Genomic DNA, 24838 nt, shown 5'->3' with positions numbered 1-24838 from the left:
AACGGCTTGGCTATAAAAACTAAAGGGGGTTCCCTGGATCAAATGAAGCAAGAGATATAAAATGTAATTTTAAATGAAATGATAGGTACGATGAAAAAGATGGGAAGGAAAATTAATAGCTTGGAATAGAAAGTAGTAACCATTATTCAAGAAACAGATTCCCTAAAAATCAAGATGAGTTAAATAAAGCAATGATTCTATGAGACAAAAATAAATATTAAAACAAAAACAAGAGATTGAAGAAAATGTAAGCTATATACTATCAAAAACAATTGACCTGGAAAAAAGGTCAAAAAGAAATAACAAAAGAATCATGAGATTACCTGAAAATGATAACAAAAAATAAGCCCAAATACTGTATTTCAAGAAATAATAAATTAAAATTGCCCAGACAGGTGATAAGATATCAAGTACCTGAACAGAATTTTAGGAAAGTTAGCTATCATAGATCTTTGACAATTACTGAATGAGAACAGAAAGGAATATGCATATTTTTCAATAGTGCATATCATATTTGCCCACAAAATGACTATATTGGGGCATAAAACATCACAAACATATGCAGGAAAGCAGAAATATTAAATACATCCTTTACTTTTTTTTTTTGGTGGGACAATGAGAGTTAAGTGACTTGCCCTGGGTCACACAACTAGTAAGTGTCAAGTGTCTGAGGGCAGATTTGAACTCAGGTCCTCCTGAATCCAGGGCTGGTGCTTTATCCACTGAGCCACCTAGCTGCCCAAATACATCCTTTACTGACCACAATTCAACAAAACTTATAAACAATAAAGGGTCTTTGCAGAAAGGATTAAAATCAATTAGAGACTAAATAATTTAATCCTAAATCTATATCTGTTATTTCTATGCTTTTTTTTGACCTACCCTAAATAACTGAATCCTATATTAGTTGGAATGGGCCAAAGAACAAAGCATAAAAGTAACAGATTTCATCAAAGAAAATGACAATGAAACAACATAAAAAACTTTGGGGGTTTAGCCAAAGCAATACTTAGGGGGAAAATGTATATTTCTATACACTTTCAACAACAAAAGAAACAGACCAGATCAGTGAGTTGGTAAGGCAACTAAAAAACTCGAAATGCGACAAATTTTAGAAACCCAACTAAATACCAAATTAGAAATTCTGATAATCAAGAGATTAACAAAACTGAAAGCAAAAAACTCTACTGAATTGAAAAATGAAGCAAAGAGCTTTAAAAAAGGGAATAAAATAGGTAACTAGCCAGTCTAATTTTTAAAAGAGAGAAAAACAACTGTCAATATCAAGAAATGAAAAAGGAATATTTATAGTAAATAAAGGAAACCATGAGAAACTATACCCAGTTATATGACAACAAAATAAAAACTTAGATGAAACAAATATTTGCAAAAATATAAAAATACCCAGATTAAAAAAAATAAGGGGGGCAGCTAGGTGGTGCAGTGGATAGAGCACTGGCCCTGGGGTCAGGAGTACCTGAGTTCAAATCTGGCCTCAGACACTTAACACTTACTAGCTGTGTGACCCTGGGAAAGTCACCTAACCTCAATCGCCTCACTAAAACAAACAAACAAACAAAAAATAAGGAAGAGAATTTAAATAATCTAATTAGAGAAAGAAAACAGAAAAAACTAAAAATCCTACTAAAAACAAACAAACAACAAAAACCCAGACCCAGGACAGACAGATTAACAGATGAATTCAGTCAAACATTCAAAGAACAATTAATTGTGGTATTACATAAACTATTTGGAAAAAAAAAACTGTTTGGAAAAAAGGGTTTCTATCAAACTTCTTATAAGATAGGGTTTAGATACTCAAAGTGGAGAAACAAAGAGAAAGAAAACTATAGATCAATATCTTTAACAAATACTGACACAAAAATATTAAAATATTTGCAAAGAGACAAAAATACCAGGACCAGATTGTATTTATACAAGGAATGCAGAATTGGTTTAATATAAGCAACACTATAAACATAATGATATTAACAACAAAAATAATAAAAACCACATGGTTATACCAATAAATGCTGGGGGGGGGAACTTTTGACAAAATTTCAACACAAATTGATGTTTAAAAATCCTAAAAAGCATAGGAATAAATGGGCCTTTCCTTAATATGGTATATCATTTCTGTACAAAACCATGAAATAACATTATATGTAATGGAGAAAGGCTAGAAGCCTTTCCAGTAAGATCAAGGGTAAAGCACACCTGGGGCCATCTCCAGTCATCCTGATCTATATCTTGCTACTGGACCCATATGACTCTAGAGGAGAAAGTGAGGCTGGTGACTTTCCACAGTCCTTCCTTACTTAAATCCTTTTCACTGCAAATCATGACATCACCTCCCTATGTCACAGTCCTCTTAGAAAATGAAGGGGGCAGCTAGGTGGCGCAGTGGATAAAGCACTGGCCCTGGATTCAGGAGTACTTGAGTTCAAATCCGGCCTCAGACACTTGACACTTACTAGCTGTGTGACCCTGGGCAAGTCACATAACCCTCATTGCCCTGCCAAAAAAAAAAAGCGAAGGACAACAACAACAATAACAACAACAACCTATAGCAAATTCCTTCTATGATGTAAATATGGCTTAAATACCTAAACAAGATTATGACAGTCAATGTAGAGAACACTAAAGAGCAAACTAAAAATTAATTGAAACAATAACTTAAGCAAAGTTGCAGGATCTAAAATAAACCCACATAAATCACCAGCATTTCTATGTACAGTATTACCACCAAATATTCACTCTACTTCGGTCAGATCTTGTCATTCTACCATGAACATGCCATGTTCATAATCTGAGGGTTAAACTAGAAAACCTCTAAGGGTCCTTCCTGTTAAAGAGTCTATAATGGGAGGCAGCTAGGTGGTGCAGTGGATAGAGCACCAGCCCTGGATTCAGGAGGACCTGAGTTCAAATCTGGCCTCAGACACTTGACACTTACTAGCTGTGTGACCCTGGGCAAGTCACTTAACCCTCATTGCCCTGCAAAAAAAAAAAAAAAGAGAGTCTATTATGTATCATGATTCTTACAGAACCACAGAATCCAGAATTGGAAGGGGTCTCTGAGGACATCTGGTCTAATTTGTACCTGAATAAGAATCCCTTCACAATATACTCAACAAATGGTGATCTAGATCTAGCTCAAATATATCTAGTGTAGGGAAACCCACTACCTCCTATTTCACTTTTGTAGAGTACTAATTGTACAGTTTGTGTTCCTTACATACGACCTAAATTTGCCTCTACAACCTCCACCAACTGCTCCTTGGCCCTTTCTAGCCAAGCAGATTGAGTCTGACCCCACTTCTTCAAGACAGACTTGAAACAGTCCACAACGGCTATCATGTCCACTTCCCTTGCTCCCCATTCCCTTTTCTAGGCTAAACATACTCCGTTTCTTCAACTGATCTTCATATGGCAGTAATTCAATGACCCTTCCCCATCCTAGTTGCCCTTTTCTGGATGCTCTCCAGTTTATGGAGTGTAACGATTGGAATAACGCCACCTGCTGGATACTTACTGTAGAAGAGTTCTACCCATGAAGCGAAGGTCTTTGAGGGCAAGACCAGGAGTCTTTTCTTTGGCAGGAGGAAGTGACGCGGACTAGTGGGAGGAGGAAGGAAGAGACTGGCGCTGACTCTGGGGCTCTTGCCTTTGGACTCTGGTGGAGAGCGGAGCTAGAAATGTGCTCTCCCTTTAATAGATAGGACTCTAGGCCTTTCTCTCTCTTTACCAAATTCTTATTCTCCTTAATAAATGCTTAAAAGTTTAACTCTTGCTAAAGCTTATAATTTATTGGCGACCACTCATTAGATATTTTAGACAGACTAGCTAGAATTTTAACCCTTAACAGATGGCTGACCACGAAGAGGAAAGCTAAACCTCAGTCTTCTGATCTGCTGGTTGGGTAAGAAATTTCCCCTCCCTCTCCCTTTAACTGCTAAGTACTGGTGTACTGGCTGTGTTTTCCTTTAAATTTTTTCGAATGGACCTTTTAAACTCCCTAATTACCCTATTTTTGATTTTAGTCTGTTTAACCAGACAAATGGGAGATAAGATCATGTTAATGCTTTGTTTTTGTGGATTTTCTATTTTTCTTTTTATTTTTGTTAGAAGAGCCAGCAACTTACTCACACAAGGAAATATCTCTCCCTCTCCCAACCATGCTTTTTCAGAGAAACCTGAAGAGATTCCTGCAGCTTTTCCCAGTTCTAACACTAATTGTTGCTTTAATTTTGCATGCCTGGAGGCAATGACCCACCCTCTAGAAGCTTTTAATCCCCTAGCACCTGGAGGCCAAGTGGGGGAAGAGGAATCCAGGCCTGAGTTCAAAATCAAGTCTGATTCTAATTGCTCTGGTCCCTCCCCTCCTCTCCAAACCCCACCCTCTACTCCTCCCATGGCCAAGCCCATTGCTTCCCTGGCCCGGGAAGTCCAAAGATCTAATGCGCATGCTCAACTTTCTCTAACTGCATTTGCAGCTTCAGGCTCACCCCTTCCCCAGCCTGGCTGTGCTTCTGAGACAACTTTAGAAAACCCTTTAAATTCCAGATATGCTCGTTTTGTTCATAATTTTGCTAACCTGCTTTTGTCTTTAATTAGTAATCTTATAAAGCATTTGTATGGTGAAAAGGCTGACAGACAATATAGAGGGGTTAAAGAAGAAAAACTTAAGCCGAATAAGAATGACAATCATCAACATAGTTCAAGACTCCGATTCTTTTGCCATGGAAGGGTATATATTTTACAGAAATGTAGAAGTAAGCAGCAAGGTATTGATATGAGTATTGGGGATTTTAGATATCGGAATCAAAAGTGTTCTGAATTCACTCAGAGTAATAGTATCAGTTCAGAGGTTACATAGGATTTCTATGCTATTATATATACATTTTGAAATTAATGGTATAGGTTTATTTTCGTAGAGGTTTTCATGCATTTGAGATTGTGTTTTATACTTAGTTTCTAAAACAAAGAGAATATTTGTAAAAGCTTTTTATAGTCATGTGGTCCAGTTTATATTTTATAATACTCTTATTGATATTAAGTTCATATTCATTTAGATTTCCCTAGTTTGAATTTCATTGTCTTTTATTGTTCCACGTGTATCTTCTATTCATTCATCTATCTAATTTTGAAACATGGTTTTGATTTCATAATACAATGTTAATTCTAGGAGTATTGTGCTCCCATATTCTGAGTTGTTTGTTTTTGTTATTTTTTCTCAACTGATTATTTGATCAAACTCTTTAAAGCATTTCCCTAGCAAATTGTTTGCCATGGCAAGTGTAAATTGATTCTAGAAGTATTATTTTTGATAAGCATATTCCAAAAAAAAAAAAAAAAAAAAGAGGGGAACATTTGTAAAAGTTGTCTTTGAGATTGTGTTGTGCTTTAACTTGTATTTAAATATGTTCAGATTTTTCAAAAAAGTAATTGTATGCTAAGTAAAAAAAAGGTATTATTTGAAATTGTTGCATAATTATATATTATATTCTGAGTCAAGATGTATTCACATTTTTTGCAATCATTTATTATCCTCAATTTTTAAATCCATATGAGACTTGGATTATGGGAACTTATCATTTAAGACATTAATTGCCTTTATTCTGAGTTATCAGATGCCAGTTGGCCAAGATGCCATCCAATCACAAGAGGAATACATGCAAGAGCAGACACTGAACTGTTACATGAGGGGAGACATGCATGAAGTCAAGGTATGGCCAAGGGAACGGCTTTTGACAAATGTTGAGGTTGGATTCTCTTGGTTTAATATTTTATTTTATTTTTCCCCACAATATTGTACAGATGGCTGGAAGTATTGATCCCACCCATCTCACTTCTACACCTGGCTTCTATGCTCCCTCCTATATGCCTGATGCCATGGACCATCTCAATCCCATGCATCTGATTAAGTCTGACTCAGTTTCCTCCAATATGTTCGGTGGCATGGACGTATATTCCATCCACCTATTTTAAGCCTGGCATACTGTATGGGCAGCACATATTGCTCAAGTGTGGGAATGCTCATATCCCATCATTTCTCTGTTCTTTTATGGTAACCCCCATAATTATCTCAGGTGTCATGATAAATAACAGTGTTGAATTTGGCCTTGACATCTGTTACTAATTATATTAGATTTTAAAATTTCTCATAATGGCATGAGGATAATTAGGCAGATGATGCAAAAAGTGATGAAACAGATAAAAATTATTTTTAATAATTAATATTGCAGCAATTGTCTTCTCAATTACCCTCCATAAGGGGGGGGACTATAGTAATATTATAATTTTAAAGAATGTTTCAATTTTTGTTTTATTATATGTTTCATGTGTAACAACTAAGATTCTGTATTCCCTTAGACATGTTTTTGAGAACTTTCATTGTTTGATTTTATTATTGACAAAGCTATTTTAAAGTTGTGTTAAGCTCAATTTTGTAGGAAATTTCCTGGCTGATTACCAGCATCCATACCTCAACCCCTGAAAAGACTTCCATTCCACGACTACACCTAGAGGACATCTGAGAAAAGACTTTCAGAGACTTTAAATGAACAGTTTTGATTTGTTTTTGTTGTTTTTTTTTTCTCTTTCTGTTATAATATACACCATCTGTAACATGTATTCTCTGCAGAGGCCCTCCCTTTGCAAGACCAATGTCAAAGCGTCGGTTCATGAGGACAAAAAAATCGCCCCTCTGGACAAAACTTTCCTCTCTTCCTTTTCTATATTGTTGTTCACATATTATTAGTTAGCAATAGTTATTATATTGTTTTTACTGTTCCGTCAAGGAAACATTTTGTTTCTTGAGGAACAACGGGGGGACTGTAACGATTGGAATAACGCCACCTGCTGGATACTTACTGTAGAAGAGTTCTACCCATGAAGCGAAGGTCTTTGAGGGCAAGACCAGGAGTCTTTTCTTTGGCAGGAGGAAGTGACGCGGACTAGTGGGAGGAGGAAGGAAGAGACTGGCGCTGACTCTGGGGCTCTTGCCTTTGGACTCTGGTGGAGAGCGGAGCTAGAAATGTGCTCTCCCTTTAATAGATAGGACTCTAGGCCTTTCTCTCTCTTTACCAAATTCTTATTCTCCTTAATAAATGCTTAAAAGTTTAACTCTTGCTAAAGCTTATAATTTATTGGCGACCACTCATTAGATATTTTAGACAGACTAGCTAGAATTTTAACCCTTAACAGGAGGGTGCCAAGGACTAAATACAATACTCCAGATGTGGTCTAACCAGGGGAGAAGGCAACAGTACTACTCCCTCTCCATTGTTAAACACTATATTTTTCAGCACAACCTAAGAATTAATTTTCTGTTGCGCTCATTCTCCTACGACCTCTTGCACAGTTTGGATTGTATTGCTCTCAGCATTTGGTTGTACACGTGTATTCACCATAGAAATAGCCCAGAAGACCTGGGTTTGCATCCTCCCTCTGCCCCTTGGTCTCTGTGGGCCCACAGGGCGTATGACTTCACCTGTGAGCTTCATTTTTCTCTTCAAAAAAGGGGGAAACGCTTGTGCCAACTATCTCTCAGGGCTGTTGTGAGGGAAATGATCTGTAAACTGAGAAGCACCACAGAAATGTGAGTTATTATTCATTATTTCATTTGTTTGAGTCTTGTCTCCCCAAGTCAGCTGTAAGTTCTATGAGGGCAGGGCCCTCTTCTTGGTTCTTCTCCTATGGCCTCTTTAGCACAGGTCTAGGCACAAAGCAAACTTTAAAGACTAGATTTTACCTTCCTTGTGACCCACAGTGCTCACCCCATGTCTCCCTGAAGCCTCAGCACAGCCCTTGCTTCAGGGATTTTCTAGTATCTCTGCCCAATATAAAATTCATAGCACTAATACTCCAATGGCCTCTCCTTTGGCCTTGGTATCCTGTGGCGAGGTGCCAGCTGGGGAAAAGGGGTAGTGAAGGGGACAGGTAGGATAAAGAGGAAGAATGTTTGCAAACTCCTGGGAACCTTTTCTTCTCTGCTTCCCCAGGAAAGGCTCAGGGGACACTTAGGGCCAGCCCTGCCTGGGGCCTCCTCCCTACCTCTGAGTTTGGCTCAGGGCCATCTTGACAGCCCCTAAAATTTACAATTTCCCTTTCTGGGCTTTGTGATGGCTCTTTATAGCCCTTTCACCCTGGGAACAATACTCTTGCCCACACCACAGCCTTCTGGGGCTGCTTCCCACCAGGTACAGCCTGGCATTAAGAACTTGGGACCGTGGGACACCATCTCCTCACAGAGACTTATCGAGAAACCTCTTGACCCTGATCTTGGAAAAAAGGTCAAAATATATTTTGCTATTTGCGTGCCTGTTTTCCCTCTCTGATTCTGTCCTGGAACTGCCCCCTCCTCCCCAACACATACAAGCATATTATATATAGACAGGCAAACAGACATATAATACAAACATACTTACATAAATGCATACATAAAATATAATATAATAGAAATATACTTATACTTTGCACAGATGGACATACTACCCATAAATGAACATGTACATATAGATTCACTCAGAATAAATGGAATCAAGGAACCTGAAGTCCTGGCTATGCTATTCATTAGTCATGGGACCATGGGCAAGTTATTTAATTTCTCTGATTCTCAGTTTCCTAATTTGTAAAATGGGAAGAATACTACTTTTATCATATTGGCAAATCACAAAAGACAGAATCATGGGATTTAGAGTGTGAAGGCATGTTGGGGACCATTTTACCTAATTCCTTAATTTTACTGATGAGGAACCTAGGGCCCAGAGAGGGTAGGTAACTTGCCCAGGGTAACAGAGCAGAAATTCTCAGGATATCCAGCACTCTTTCCACATTTCCTTTCTGTCGCCATCAGGAACATATAAGGCTGGGAAAGAAGGCCTAGTCATGTAGGGAGAGCAAGCAACCTGGCAAGTGACCTAGTCATGTAAGTCAGCCAGAGGCTTGTCCACAAAATACTAATAGATTCAAGGGGGCAGCTAGGTGGTGCAGTGGATAAAGCACTAGTCCTAGATTCAGGAAGACCCGAGTTCAAATCTGGCCTCAGACACTTGACCCTTACTAGTTGTGTGACCTTGGGCAAGTCACTTAACCCTCACTGCCCCACAAAAAAAATTAATACAAAATACTAACAAATTCAGAAAAAGGCTTAATTCTATCAGGAGTATATCCCTTTTTTGGTTGTTTTTTGTTTTTTCTTTTCTTTTCTTTGTTTTTTTTTGCAGGGCAATGAGGATTAAGTGACTTGCCCAGGGTCACACAGCTAGTAAGTGTCAAGTGTCTGAGGCCGCATTTGAACTTAGGTCCTTTTGAATCCAGGGTCGTGCTTTGTCCTCTGTGCCCCCTAGCTTCACCCAGAGTATATCCCTTTTGCAGAATCTTCTTTATATAAAGACACAAACCAGGTTGACCAGGGAAAGCAGGTGGTGGAGGGGGTCACAGTCTGTACCAGTATTATCCAGAGCTATAACTAGGGCTGGGTAAGCAGGGCTTTACCAGCAGAGGCCAACACTGAAATATATATTCTTTTTTTCCTGTTAAATGATTTATTAGCATATTTGAAGTTTATAAACTCCCTTGTAATTTTATACCCACCCTTGTCGTTTTTATTAAAGCTAGGCAAAACTGTGATTATTCCAACACCTCTCAAGGGAGAGGAAGAGCAATATCTTAACACGTGTACTGTTTCAGCAGATAGAAACAAATGAGCTAGTTAGCAAGAATAATTAGTTAAACTACGAAGCTACCAGGTGGCCCACTGCTGATAAAGCTCTTATTTCTGTAAACTATTGTGGTAATGCATTTCCTACTTGACTGATTAAAAAAGGAGGGGGGGGACTGCTTACAAGAAAAGATGAAAAACAATAAAGAATGTCACAAAGTGTCAACGAGACAGACATCTGGCTAATTTTACTCAAAGAGATAACTTCACAAACAGATTGTCTTAAAACTTCTTCAACAGAAAATGAAAACCCAGCATAATCTTTAAATTTTGGTGAATCCAGTGTGAGGCTTTCAGATTGAATTACTAAATGCAAACCTTGTACTGCTTAAATTTATGACTGAATCCTACTGAATAAGTCAAAGAAAGGGAAAGTATTTCTATCAGAAGAATCTGACCCATGTGCAGATAACAGAAATTATGATCTTAACCTCAAAGATGAAGTGTTAGATGAAGTACAAACAATTTAACGCTGATAACCACTGTGATCCTTTCTCACTGCCTGAAATTACAGACAAAATATTAGGTTGACCACTCCTAAACCTGAACAAGGAGAGATGGGTACAAACTTTTTGCTTCTTGGTTTAAAAAAAGAATAATAGGGGCAGCTAGATGGAGCAATGGATAGAGCACCAGCCCTGGAGTCAGGAGGACCTGAATTCAAATCCAGCCTCAGACACTTGACAATTACTGTGTGACCCTGGGCAAGTCACTTAACCTTTATTGCCCCACCCCCCGAAAACAAAAAACAAAAAACAAAAAACAAAACAAACAAAAAAATAATAACCTAATGGTAAAACTGTGGATCCTTCAAGCTAAACATACCTAGGTTCTTCAACTGATCCTGATCCAATATGAACTCAAGGCCCTTCACCATCCTGGCTGTGGTTGTCCTCCTATGGACATTCTCTAGCATATTAATCAATCGGTCAACATTTATTAAGCACCTACTATGTGCAAGGCACTGTGCTAAGTGCTGGGGATACAAAAAGAGGCAAAAAAACAAAACAAAACTGCTTTTAAGGAACTTACAATCTATTGGGGGGAGGGGCAGGGATCCACAACATACAAACAAATACATAACAAGCAAGCAATGACCTTCCTAAACCTTAGTACTGGGAACTGAAAACAGTACTCCAGGTGAGGGGTTCAGAGGACAGAAGACAGCTGGATGATTATGTCTCTATTCCTAGAAGCCATCCCTGTCCTGATGCAGTGTTTTTGGCTGCCCCAACACATTGTTGACTCAATTTGAGCTTACAATCCACTAAGCCTCTCTGATCTTTTTCAGAACAACCACTATCTATCTAGGCCTCGCACATCTTATACTTGTGAAGTAGGAGATTTTTTTGGACCCAAGTCAAAATTCAACATTTATTGCTATTGGGTGTCATCTTATAAAATTCAGCCCAGTGCTCTAGCACCTTAAGATTCTTTTGGATTCTGACTGTCATTCACTATTTTAGCTAAACCTCCTCAGCTCTATATATTCTGCAAATCTGATGAATATAGCATGTAAGCCTTTATCTGAATCACTGATAAAAATGCTAAATAGCAAAGGGTCACTTGCAGATCCCTGTGGCACTGAACCAGAGACATTCTGCCAAGGTGACCCTGAACTACTAATTCCTCTTTAAGCCTGGCCATCTGACCAGTTCTGGAATCCCTTTGGATTATATTATTCTCCAACCCATGTCTTGGCACCTGCTCCAGAAGAGTGTCAAAAGCTTGGCTGAAATCCACATAAACTGTTATCTAAAACATTCTCCTCATATATGTTAGTTTTTTGTTTTTTTTTTACAGGGCAATGGGGATTAAGTGACTTGCCCAGGGTCACACAGCTAGTAAGTGTCAAGTGTCTGAGGCCGGATTTGAACTCAGGTACTCCTGAATCCAGGGCCGGTGCTTTATCCACTGCTCCACCTAGCCGCCCCCTCATATATGTTAGTTTAAGTTACCCCATCACAAAAAAGGAAATGAGATTTTTTCGGTGCAACCTATCCTCAATGAGGCTATGCTGCCTGCTTCGTGATCATTTATTTCTGTTTTGGACATTTGCCAACTGCCTCTTTAATTATTCATTCTAAAATTGTTCCAGGGACTGACATTAAGCCTACAGGTTCTATGGTCTTCTCTTTTCGGAGACCTGGGGCATCTGGGGCCATAGTCTGTTTTAGGGCAGCTCCCCCATTTTCCATGATCTTCCTGATATCACTGACAGCGGCCCAGCCATCACACAGTAGGTTAGACCCGAACCAGGCAATGATGTGAATCCACCCAGAGCAGCAAGGTGCTCTGTTACTCTCTCCCTGCTGGTCATTTCTACTCTGTTATTTTCAGTAGAGGGATCATTCTCCTTTGCAAATAAAACAGGAACAAAATAATAATCAAGTAACCTTGCCCAATTTCTGCCTATTTTCAATCATTGCTGGGCCTTCCACCTCAAGTAAAAGTTCTATTCCTTTGGTTCATTTTTTTTCCAATACAGCTTAAAAAAAAGTGAGATCATAAAATAAAATAGATAATTGAAATAAATTTCTGAGATGGAAATGTTTAGAAAAGAAGAGAGGGTGTTAGTTGGTGATGCTATAAAAGAGAAGTTTTCTGTATGAGAAAAATGGCAACATTTTGAAAGTTATTTTAGATGTTATTGTCTTTTATACAACTCCTTCCCTTTCTCTTTTTAGAGAAATGAAGAAATCATAAGTAGTTCCAAAATTTTAAATGTTATTAATTTGATTAAATTAATCATTATGACAATACTATATATGTACATATATATGTATATGTATGTACATATGCACATATATACATAAATATATACAGAGAAATACAGAGAGAGAGTATGCACAAACATGTGCTGAAGATGGGGAACTATGTATGGAATACAGAGGTGGTTAGACCTGGTTGAGGAATAGATGGAGCATTTTTAAAGTTTTCACTATGTGTCAGGCACTGTGTTAAGCACTGAAGATACAAACACAAGTAAGGAAGACAGTCCTGCCCTCAAGGAGCTTATATTCTAATGGAAGAAGACAACAAAAAGGAGAGTTGGAAGAGGCAGCAGGATATGAAGATGTCCAAGAAGTGGCATGGAAGCCTGTTCTGGGCAAGATCAGGCAAGAGTTCAATTATCAAAATTTAGTGATCCTGGAGCAAAGTCTAAGGTTACAGTGCCAGAAGAGATAAGGATGATAGCCAATGTAGGCAGCACAGTCAGGACATGGCCAGGAAATTTAATGTTTAGTTTATACTGATATACTGGGGTTTTTTTCTCTTTCTTTTTTTTTTTTTTGTTGTTACAAAGGATGGCTTACTGAATAGGGGTGGGGAGGAATATATTTGGAAAATGAAGAGGATGTAAAAACAACATATTCAAGACAAAATTTTTAAAAAGAAAAAAAAAGTGTTAAACCACTGAAAAGGAACTATAGAAGTACTTGTTACCAAAAATACAATGTAAATTTCTCCAATTATTAGGGAGAAATATTATAATAATTCATAGAATTAAGACTCAAATATTATTCTTGACTACTTAGTTGTACTTCAAACATTTTATGCCTTCAACAAATGAGCCAACTTTTTAGATCTGTCCACATTATACTTTCAGAAGCATGATGATTAATTAGAGAAAGTTGTATTGACTTCATGGAAACTAATCAGGAGATAGGAAGGAAGGAAGGAAGGAAGGAAGGAAGGAAGGAAGGAAATACTAATCACCTTCTATATGGAAGGCAATTTTGCTAAATGCTTTACAAATATTATCTCATTTGGTCCTCACAACAACCCTGGGAAGTATTTGTTGTTATTAAGCATGGGAACAACAAACAAAATAATGGGTGAACTAAAACTTGTTGGAATTGACATTAAAAAAAATCCCAAGATAAAGGTTATGATAATGCTTCAGTTATGTCTGGCATTTATAATGTCATCCAGGCAGTTATATGAAAAGAAAATTAGCCAGTCAATGTTGTCTCCTGTTCCATAAACTTTGCATTTAGAGTATATAAGTCTATCCATGATATCTTTTGGGGGGATAGTTCAAAAGGTCTATCCATTTTTTTTTACTTGTCCTGGCCATACTGTGTCTTGCTCAAAAGAGCATAGTTGTACATTCTGATAATTGCTAATGCTGTTCATGCCTGACATAGACATAGTAAAGAAGTCCAGGGAGTTTTGAATGGTTTAATATCAGATGCCTCAATATAAGACTCAGTGTCTGCTATGATAAATGTTCTTGTGCAAATTAATGGCAAGGCTTATTATCTCTATAGAATGATATTCTCAGCCAAACCGGGTGGGGGGGGGACCAAAAGCCATACAAAGGTCTACAAGGTAAAAAAAAAGTGTCAAGGGAGTAGGTTGATACATGGACTAAAAATCGTTTTTACAAAATATGTGAGAAAATCTATTAGACTCAAAAAGGCTAAAAGAAGAGCTAGGATAGAGAGCTAGACATGGAATCAGGAAGACTTGAATTCAATTCTGGCCTCAGACACTGACAGTGTAGCTTTGGACAAGTCAGTTAATTTGCCTCAGTTTCCTCAACTGTAAAATGAAAATACTGTGAGGATCAGATGAGATAGTATTTGTAAAGGGCTTAGCAAAATATTATATAGTAGGCACTATACAAATGCTAGCTATTATTATTGCTGTTGTTAGCAGAGGACTGTTCAGAATTCCCTGATAATCAGAAACAGAAAGTCAAATGACCAAATTTCTATGAGTCACAAAATCAAAGATGCAATCTTTCAGCTGAAGGCTAACATGAAAATACAATTTGGTTTCAACTAAACTGGAAGTGTAACAAATTAAAGATTCTACTGATTTTAAATTTCTTTTTGGAAACAAAAATTCATTTTTTTCAATGAATTTGACAAATGTATAGCCCAAAATGCTGCAACTGGCTAAAAAAAAAAAGTATAGTAGTGACTTAAGGCCACAGAAACAGAAAGTTTTAAATATCAGGCTCTATCAACTCTCCTGGTAAAGACAGAGTCAGCAGCAACATCAGATCTACTTAAAATGATACCTAGATCTGGTCTTATGGAATCTGATCCAGACCTAAAAACAACAATGAAGCTATTTTTAACCTCACCCATAAGAGCAGCATCATGTGAGAGATCTTTCAGTAACCTGAAATTAATAAAAAACATAATCTATCTCTTGCTCAAGAAAAATGAATCCAATACAACCATGCTCTCTATCCAACAACAAATTACAAAATCCGTTTTGACCAACTTATAGCTAGTTGTGTTACAAGCAGAGCTCCAAGTGTTCACTTGAGAGAAAAGCAAGACACGTTTCCAGTCAAGATCAACAAGCATGTTGTATTAAGCACCTCTTCCTATGTGTTAGACACGGGACTAGGTGCTGGGGATACAAAGACAAAAAGGAGACAGTCTCATATCCTACTGGGAGGATACAGCATGGCTGTGGGGTTTGGGGAATGAAGGAATGAGAAAATTCCTCCTGAGGGTGGTAGCACTGAGGCTCAAAGGAAGCTGGAGGCTCCCGGAGGTTAAGATGAGAAGAAAGAGCATGTGAATAGGGTAATGGCACAGAGGTAGAAGACAGGATGTCCTACAGGCAGCAGTGAGTGGGTCAGTTTGGCTGGAATCCAGAGTGTGTGAGGAGGAGTAATGTATAATAAGCATGGAAGAGATAGGCTGGAGCCAGGCTGGGAAGGACTGATTGTATTTTATCCTAAGGGCAATGGGAAGTCACGGAGGTTTCTTGAGCAGGGGAGAGCATGGTTAGACCTGTACTTTACAATTATCAATTAGTTGGCTCTCTAGAGAATGGGTTGGGGAAGGGAGAGACTAGTTTCAGGGAGACCAATTAGGAGGCTGCCTCAATAGTCCAGCTGAGAGGTGAAAAAGGCCAGGATTTGGGCAGTTTGGGTATGAATAGAGAGAAAGGGATGGAAAAAAGAATTGCTGAGGAGTAGAATCTTTAAGACTTGGTAAAGGATTGGCTATGGAGAGGAGGGAGCCTGAAGAATTAAGGAAGAATCCCTCCTGGGTTGTGAACCTGGGTGAGAGGAAAATGATGCTATCTTCTACAAAAATATGGAAGTTAGGATAGGTAGGGTTAGGGGGGAACAAATAATGAGTTCTCTTTTGGATCTGTTGAGTGGAAATATGGGACTGAAGCTCTGGAGAGAGATGAGGGGTGGATTGCAAATGTGGGAGTCATCTACATAGTCATCGGGGCTGCTAGGTGGCAGTGGATAAAGCACCGGCCCTGGAGTCAGGAGTACCTGAGTTCAAATCCGGCCTCAGACACTTAACACTTACTAGCTGTGTGACCTTGGGCAAGTCACTTAACCCCAATTGCCTCACTAAAAAAACAAAAACAAAAACAAAAAAACAAAAAAAAACATCTACATAGTCATCTACATAGTGAACCTATGGGGGATAATGAAATCACCAAAAGAGACAGTATAGAGAAAAAAAGACAGATCCCAGGCTAGGCTCTCATACCGGCAAGTTTTTATGCAGCAGAAAAGGAGCCAGTGGATAAAGAGAATTTGAAAATTAGAAAGGGAAGGGATGATCAAAAGGAAAGTTTCTTTTTTTAATTTAAAAAACTTTTTTTATTTTATTTATTTGAAGGGCAGTTTCTTGGAGATGGCAGGGTATAGAACCAAGTGCACAAGCAGAAGGGGTTAGTATTGGCTCTGAGACTTGAACAAAGGAAGAAAAGATGGGAAATGATGCTGAGGTGATCTGTAAGTATGGAATCAGAGAGAAGAGGAAGCTCTTGACATATAAACTCATTTTTTTCCCATGAAGTATGAAGCTGAGAAAAAGTGGGTAGGGGTGGTGGTGGTGCAAGTGGTTTGAGAGAAGAGGTTTATAACAGTCACTGTATAATCAGGGAAATATAAAAGGAAAGGCATGTAGCAGTGATAAACAACTGATATTGCATAACATATATTTGTAGTAGAATCAGTCAGCATTTTTTCTTTGCATTTTCATAATTTTTAATTGCTTGTAATGTGTTTTTTTTAATGTATGAGGTATTTTATTTTTTCCATTACATGTAAAGATAGTTCTCAACTTTTGTTTATACATGCTTTACAATTTCAGATTTTTCTCCCTCCCACCCCTCCCTCCCCCCTCCCCTAGACAGCAGGTAATCTGATATAGGTTATATCTATATATCTCTATACATATACATATAGATATATATATATATACACACACACACATATATATACACATAATAACATTAATCCTATTTCTGCATTAATCCTGTTACAAGAGAAAGAATCAGAGCAGTGATGCAAAACCTCAAAATAGAAAGAAAAGAAAAAAAACCAGCTTGTAATGTTTAATACAAGGAGCTAAATGGCTCAGAGGATAGAGTTCTGAGCCTGGAGTCAGGAAGACCTGAATTCAAATTGGCCTCTGACACTGATTAGCTGTATGACCCTAGGTAAGTCACTTAACCTGTTTGTTTGCCTTAATCCACTGGAGAAGGAAATGGCAAATCATTCCACATCTTTGACAAGAAAGCCCCATGGACAATAAGATCCACAGAGTTGGACATGACTGAACAACAACAACAAAAATGTTTTATATGAGTGTCTGTAGTTTTGGGGTAAGCTGAAGAAACAGACAATAAATGGACAAAACTACAATGCTTGAACACAACTTGGAGATAGAGATTTTAGAAATTGGAGATTTTAGAAATCGTTTTTATTACTTTTTTTCTTAAATAATAAATCAGTTTCTGTTTAGCCATACTGAATTATAATTTGGTATCAATAGTTATGATTATTTTGTCCAAATACAAGTTATCTTTTTCTTTCTTACGTAATAAAGTTAACATTGTACATGTGTAAAGGAAAATTAAATATGTAGTTTATAAGGTTCTATTTAATTATAATTACTTTTTGTATCATTTTCACATGGTGAATTACAAAGTTGATTTGAGGGCATGATTTGTACTGCTTGCCTCTGGTGTTGAAATTCTGAGTTAAGGCTTTGGGAGAATCCACACTGATGAGATCACAGATGCTGCAAAGTATAAAATATTTTTACTGCTTACCTTACAAGAGATTTTTGTGAAGATCAAATGGGATGTATCAAAAGCAGTACGTAAACCTTAAGTGCTCTATAAATGTGACCTGTTGTCATTATTACAGCTTCCTCAAATACCCACTGCCTGCTGCTTGGTGTCACTATTACCTATATATATGCCTTACTTCTCACCCCACCAGCACTAGACTAAGCTCTTTGAGAGGAAGTGCCTTCAGGACCCCGTGTATTTATCTTTGCCTCCCCTTTAATATCTTACACATATTAGGTGCTTGACATTTTTCAAACTGAATATGAAATATGCACATGCACGTGGGATATGTATTTACATGCCACATTCATACGCTAGCATTTGTATAGCACCTACTATGTGCCAGGCTGTGTGCTAAGGACTTTGCACATATTATCTCATTTGATAGGGAAGCAATGGAAAAAAAAGCAATGAAAAACTGCAGAATGATGCAGGAGCACTGGACTCTAGCACTGACCCAGGCTTCAGTGCTGAGCTCTCCTTACCAGCTGTGTAACTGTGGACAAGTCACTTCACCTTTGTGCCTCACTGACAAAATAGGGAGCGTAATGCCAGTGTAAGAAAGTACTCAGAAAACTTTAAAGTGCTACAGCAATGTGAGCTGTTATTATTTTTGCTACCAGCTCTGGGGTTAAATCGCCCAGTGGCTGGGGGCTATGAAACACTAGGCCTGGGCATCTGGATGCCTGGCTGTTGTCCCCTCCTGTTCCCCACCACAGGAGACTCCATCTGTCACTTGCCTACAGGCTGCCGCTGTGGACCAGTCTTCCCCGTCCTATTCCCCAGCTGGCTGCAGCCTCTGGCCCAACTCGTCTCCCCCCACCAGGAACACCCACGCACCCTGGCAAACCAAGCCCAGCCAGCCCGTGGGAGGGTGGGGTGAAGCAAAGCTGGAGAGTGGGCCAAGGATCTGGGTGTGGCCTGGCCTCAATCTTTCTGGAAGCCTCCCTGAGTTCATCTGGCATGTTCATTGTGAGTAACCCGGCCCCGTAATTACAATCTGCCCTGTCAGTGTTTGCACTGAAGCAGGCTCCTCTTCATTTCCTGTCCTAAATTACTGACCGAGGAGGCTAGGAAGGAGTTAAATAGCAGCTATGGGACCAGTGGGGGTGGTGCTGGTGTTGAGGGGAGTCTTTCTGTGCCTAGTGAGTGATCAAAGATCAAAGATACATGGGCACACACAGTGAGATGGACATTATGAATGTGTACCCAATAACACCACAGACACAAAGTTATTTTATACACACACACATACATATATAAATACAGGCACATATGCACAAATATAGTCATGATCCCATATACAGAATCACACAAAGTCACACACATATATGATCATGTGTGACATATAGACAGAGGCACTTATACAGTCACAGGAAGAAAATCGTATGTATACTCAGTTTAATGTAAATGCAGTTGCAAAGATGTTTACAGACTTGAGACCCAGGCTCTTGGTCACCCACATCCAGAAACTCTCATAACAACAAAGTGAAGCCTCTTCCTGTTACACCCCACTCCCCCTCCACCAAACAGCTGGAGCTTCACGTACCTACGCTACAGGGAGGTTTGGGCCCGGTCTTGGCCAACAGTAGCCAAGTGGGAGGTGGGACACAGATTACTGCTAATATGGTGATCAGAACAGTAACTAGGTTATGGTCACTAGGACTTTGCCCAGAGGGAGCAAATTTAGAAGATACTGATAGTACCTGTCCTGGTGTGTACTTCCTCCTTATAGTCCCAATTGCAAAAATCTAAAAGTAATGACCCTGGTGGTAATAGCATGACTGTAGTTCATCTTGGACTAGGACTCTGCCCATCAATCAATCCTTCACATCTTGAAGCTACACCAAGATCACCCAAGAACCAAATACACAGTATCACACTTACATGTAGGACATATATACTCACTATACCTCCTCCACAGCTGGAAGGAGCAATAGCTACCTCTTCCTATTTTCCTGCTGAAGGGGAAACAATTGATTTGGGAGCAGTCCGCTCCAGCCCTTGGAAAACCTGAGGAAAAGGACTCTGATCTCCTGTTCCCAATTTTCCTGGAAAAGTCCCTGGACAGGTTTGGGTTCTACCCGCCCCCCCAACTCAATCCAGTTGCTGGACATTGACCAGGCTTTTGAGCTGGCAGGATAGAGACTTCAGGAGCTTTGAACAGGTTGTCCCAGAATACTGGTCCACCTTTACTTTTTTTTTCCCCCAACAGAGAGCCCACATTTGAAAGTGTCAGGTGGTTCTCAACTTCTCCCTGCTCCAACCAATGCTCCCTATATATGCTAAACTGATATTCCTGACATACAAGTCTAATCCTTGGTGGCTCCCTATTGCCTCTAGAATCAAATGTAAACTTCTCATTTGGTTAGTATGACAAAAAAAAAAAAGAAAATGATAAATGTTGGAGAAGATGTGGGAAAAGTGGAACACTAATGTACTGTTGGTAGAGTTGTGAACTGATCCAACCATTCTGGAAAGCAATTTGGAACCATGCCCCTTTGACTCAGCAATACCACTACTAGGTCTATATTCCAAAGAGATAATAAAAAAGGGAAAAGGATCCGCATGTACAAAAAATTTGTAGCTGTTCTTTTTGTGGGGGCAAAGAATTGGACATTGGGGGGGATGCCCATCAATTGGGGAATAACTAAACAAGTGGTATATGAATGTAATGGAAAACTACAGTGTTGTAAGAAATGATGAGCAGGCAGATTTCAGAAAACCTTGGAAAGACTTACATGAATTGATGCTGAGTGAAATGAGCAGAACCAAGAAAACATTGTACAGAATATCAACAACACCGTGTGATGATCAGCTATGACAGACTTAACTCTTCTCAGCAATATGATGATCCAAGACAATGCCAAAAGACTAATGATGGAAAATGCTCTCCACATTATAAATAAAAAAAAAAGAACTATGGAATCTGAATGAAGATTGAAGCATACTATTTTCACTTATGTTGTTATTTTTTTAGTTGTTTCTTCTTTCATGTCTTTTTTCCCTTTTTGTTTTTTTGTTGTGGGTTTTTTTTTTTTTTTTTGCTGGGCAATGAGGGTTAAGTGACTTGCCCAGGGTCACACAGCTAGTAAGTGTCAAGTGTCTGAGGCCAGATTTGAACTCAGGTACTACTGAATCCAGGGCCGGTGTTTTATCCACTGTGCCACCGAGCCACCCCCCTCCCTTTTTGTTCTGATTCTTTTCTCACAAAATATCTAATGTGGAAATATGTTTAACATGAATGTAATGTATAACCTGTATCAGATTGTTTGCTGGCTTTGGGAGAGGGAAGGGAAGGGAGGATGGGAGAAAATTTTCGAACTCAAAATCTTACAAAGATGAATGCTGAAAACTATCTTTACATGTAATTGGGAAAAAAAATATTAAGAAAAAATAAATAAAGGACATTTTAAGAAAAAAAAAGCAAACTTCTCTATTTAGCATTTAAAGCTCTTTTGAAAATCTGACCCCAACCCATCCTTTCCAGACTTATTATACAGGCTGTCCCCAACATTTTAGTGCCATTTTAAGCTCAAATAGTGGCATTGAGATTTTCTGCATGCTGTGTATATCATTGCTCTTCATGACATTTCATCTTCTACACTTTTGACAGGCTGGCCTCCATGCCTGGACTGCACTCCCTCCTCACCTCAGCCATGTCACCCCCTATGAGAAGCCTTTCTTATATTGTCTCCAGCTTTAAGTAGGTGCTTAATAATTGTCCACTGAAGAGTGCTCTCTACGCCAGAACTAGCTGCATCTTAAACTGGGTCAGGATGAAGAGCAGGAGGAGAAATCTCACGCTTCATTTAAGCAGGGAATGAAATGGGGCTGGAGGCTATCTCTACTAGGTTTCAAGGAGGCAGAGAGCAGGGCTCAGTAAATCTATTTTGACTGAGCTGGGTGGGGGGAAGGAAGCAGTTGGAGAGAGCTAACACCTCCCCACCTGCTTAGCAAAAGCCTGGAAATGTGTACCTATGGGACAGTTTGATTGATGGGGGAGAATCCGATGGGGCAGTAGTCTCTGGGCTACTGATGGATCTCATTTCTCTGGCTTATGTGAATGCCTACTACCACCCAGAACTCTTCTGAATCAGTTGGACATGGACAATGTTGAGGCCTTTCATCTCCTAAGACTGTGGAATCTAAGGTGTTGGGCACACATTCCAGAAACCAACAAGAAGAGGGCCATAGGGGCGGCTGGGTGGCGCAGTGGATAAAGCACAGGCCTTGGATTCAGGAGTACCCAAGTTCAAATCCGGCCTCAGACACTTGACACTTACTAGCTGTGTGACCCTGGGCAAGTCACTTAACCCCCATTGCCCCACCAAAAAAAAAAAAGAAGAAGAAGAAGAAGAAGAAGAGGGCCATAGCTCTCATTGGGTCAGCTCCCCAACCAGTCTGGCACCTGTTCCAGCACACTGACTCAGGCACTGGGGGGCAAGAGGACAGGAAGTTGTGAAGGGCAAGACCTTCTCTTCAAACTAGTTAGGCCAGTCCTATTTCCCCCACACAGACATGACTGTCCAGGCAGCTACACCAAAAGGTAATAATAACTCCACCCAGGTCCTAGCACGGGTCTGGAAATAGGAACATGGAATCTGGCCCCAAGGGTTGAGCAACCAACAGGTTGTAGCATCAGGCCTTGCCCCTCCAGGCCTGGCAAAGCGAGGGAAGTGTCAATCTTTAGGAATTCCAGACGCTACATCTTAGAGCCCAGACTTCCAATCCCAGAATCTAGAGCTCAGAGCCTCACCTGCAGGGCAGAACCACAGTGAATTTCCAGGCCTCATCTGTCCAACGAGAGATACTCGAGGCACAGTTCTGTCACATGTGCACCCACTCTGCTTAAACCAAGGTGAGGATTGGTGGGGGTAAAGGCAGGCAGTTCAGCTTCACCCTCTCTAAAGCTTTAGGGTTCAAATCCCAGCTCTGTTAGTTGTTCCCTTGCTTCCAATGCCACCTGGCTCTCTATTTCCATAGCAGTCCCCTAGAACATTAGAGCTGGGAGGACCCTAATCCAATCCCCTCATTTGAAAGGAAGAAAGTGAAGAATAGAAAGGGACAGCTTCCTGATCTGTAAAATGAGATGCTTGAGCTAACTCAATTTGATGAGCCTGAAGGTTCCTTTTATTCTTTCTCCTCTCTCCTGTTTCGTGACCTTCCCTGCCGACCCCTCTGGCCCCCATAGTCAAGGTCAACACTTTTAAGATGCCACTTGAGGGGTATGGGCTGTGTCCAGGGCAGGACTACCCTGTCAGAAGACTGTGCCAGATAATCACACCTCACATTTATGGAGTGTTTTGTGGTTTACAAAATTCTTTCTTCTTAACAACTTGGGGAGATAGTTGGGCAACTCCAGTCAGAAAAGTAAAGTGATTTACCCAAGGCCATGTAGTTATTAAGTGTCAGACCCAGAAATCAAAACCAGGTCTTCCAAATCCAAGTCTAGGGCTCTTGATACCACACACCAAGCTGATTCTTATTCTATGACTGGCCAAGGAATTTATTCCTCTCCAGAGGTATGTACATCTTATATGGATGGCAGGATGAAGATCCCAGTAAGTCATACTTGTGAAAGCAAAAGGCCAGAAGAAGAGTGAAGTTGGGCTAGTGGGGGTGGAGGTGACCATGGAGACAGGGGCTTTAGATCAGGTAACCAACCTCTGGGAAGAAGTGCTAAGGGCCCTGGGGTGAAAAATGGAGGAATAAATAGGGACTATGAAGAGTCACTGGGACAGGTTAAGGTGAGAAGAGTCTACATTAAGTAGGCCTGACAGGTTATGCTAAATAACTTTGCCCCAGGATTATTATTATTACTACTAACTTATGTAATGCTTTACCATTTACAAAGCATCTTGCTCACAATAACATTGTGAGGTAGATGGTATTATTGCCCTCATTCTTCTTTACTTACAGATGTTTTTATTTATTTATTTTTTTTAGTGAGGCAATTGGGGTTAAGTGACTTGCCCAGGGTCACACAGCTAGTAAGTGTTAAGTGTCTGAGGCTGGATTTGAACTCAGGTACTCCTGACTCCAAGGCTGGTGCTTTATCCACTGTGCCACCTAGCTGCCCCCTTCACTTACAGATGAAGAAACTGAAGTCCAGAAAATGAAGTGACTTGCCTAAAGTCACAAAGCTGTCAGAACTGGAACTAGAACCCAGTCTGAGTCTTAATCCAGGGCTCCTTCCACTATACCATGCTGTCTTTATTATATCCAGACTGACTCTCTGGGACCAATTTTTAAAAAAGCATTTTAAATCTTCCTTAGTGTTTGTTGACCTGCATTCAGTCCTTCTGGGAGAAGTGAGAGGGACAGTGGGGGGAAAGCACTGCTCCAAGCACAGAAACCCTTAGACATGTCTGCAGAGAAAAGGTGAAAAGTAAGCTTCCCAGGAAAAGAGGTCTTACCGGGGAGGTCTCTTTTCAAGGTGTGTATATAATGGGGAATGGGGAATTCCTAGCTATAAAGACCCCAGTTTTGTTTCGCTTCCAGGTTTCCTTGGTGGTTTCCAAACTAACTCTACTTCCCAGGACTAGGAGTTGGTGATTCAAAGCCCCAGGGAGGGGACAGAAAGGAAGACGGCAGAAATGATACATTTTCCTGGAATCCTTGGGGCTGGGAATTTCTGGACTGATCTGGGCCCCTTGGGGTTCTAATAGATGTAGGGCCTGGCTCCATCCTATAGTGAGGTTTCCAACAGGATCCCCAACACCCCCTTGAATATGGTAGACTGAACTCCTTCCCGCATCTCATCAGCTTCTAATTCCAACTTTACCACTAAATACTGTGCAAATCATTTTGCCACTTCGCAGTTTCCCTATCTGTAAAACGGGGAAGCAATCCTAAGTCCATTGAACCACCGAGCTCCACAGGATCATGGGGATAACCTAGTCTTTCATTTGAAAGAGGAAAGTGAAGTTCAGAGAGAGGTCCTGCTTTGCTAAGTAAGAGTCATAGGGAATCAATGGCAGGACGGAGCGGAATGCTCTGCCCTGATTTACCTCACCGGGCTGATGTGAG

General features: G+C 39.8%; 1 protein-coding gene across 1 annotated transcript in view; it reads right to left on the bottom strand.

The window, feature by feature from the left end:
* The window catches only part of LOC122734259 (coronin-7-like), a 114796-nt gene that overhangs the window by 14325 nt on the left and 75633 nt on the right, over positions 1–24838 (bottom strand). The window lies entirely within an intron of this gene.

The sequence above is a fragment of the Dromiciops gliroides genome, chromosome 1 (genome assembly GCF_019393635.1).
Source record: "Dromiciops gliroides isolate mDroGli1 chromosome 1, mDroGli1.pri, whole genome shotgun sequence".
NCBI classification, from domain to species: domain Eukaryota; kingdom Metazoa; phylum Chordata; class Mammalia; order Microbiotheria; family Microbiotheriidae; genus Dromiciops; species Dromiciops gliroides.
Note: the sequence above shows the minus strand (reverse complement) of the source record. Positions and strands in the feature narration are given on the sequence as shown.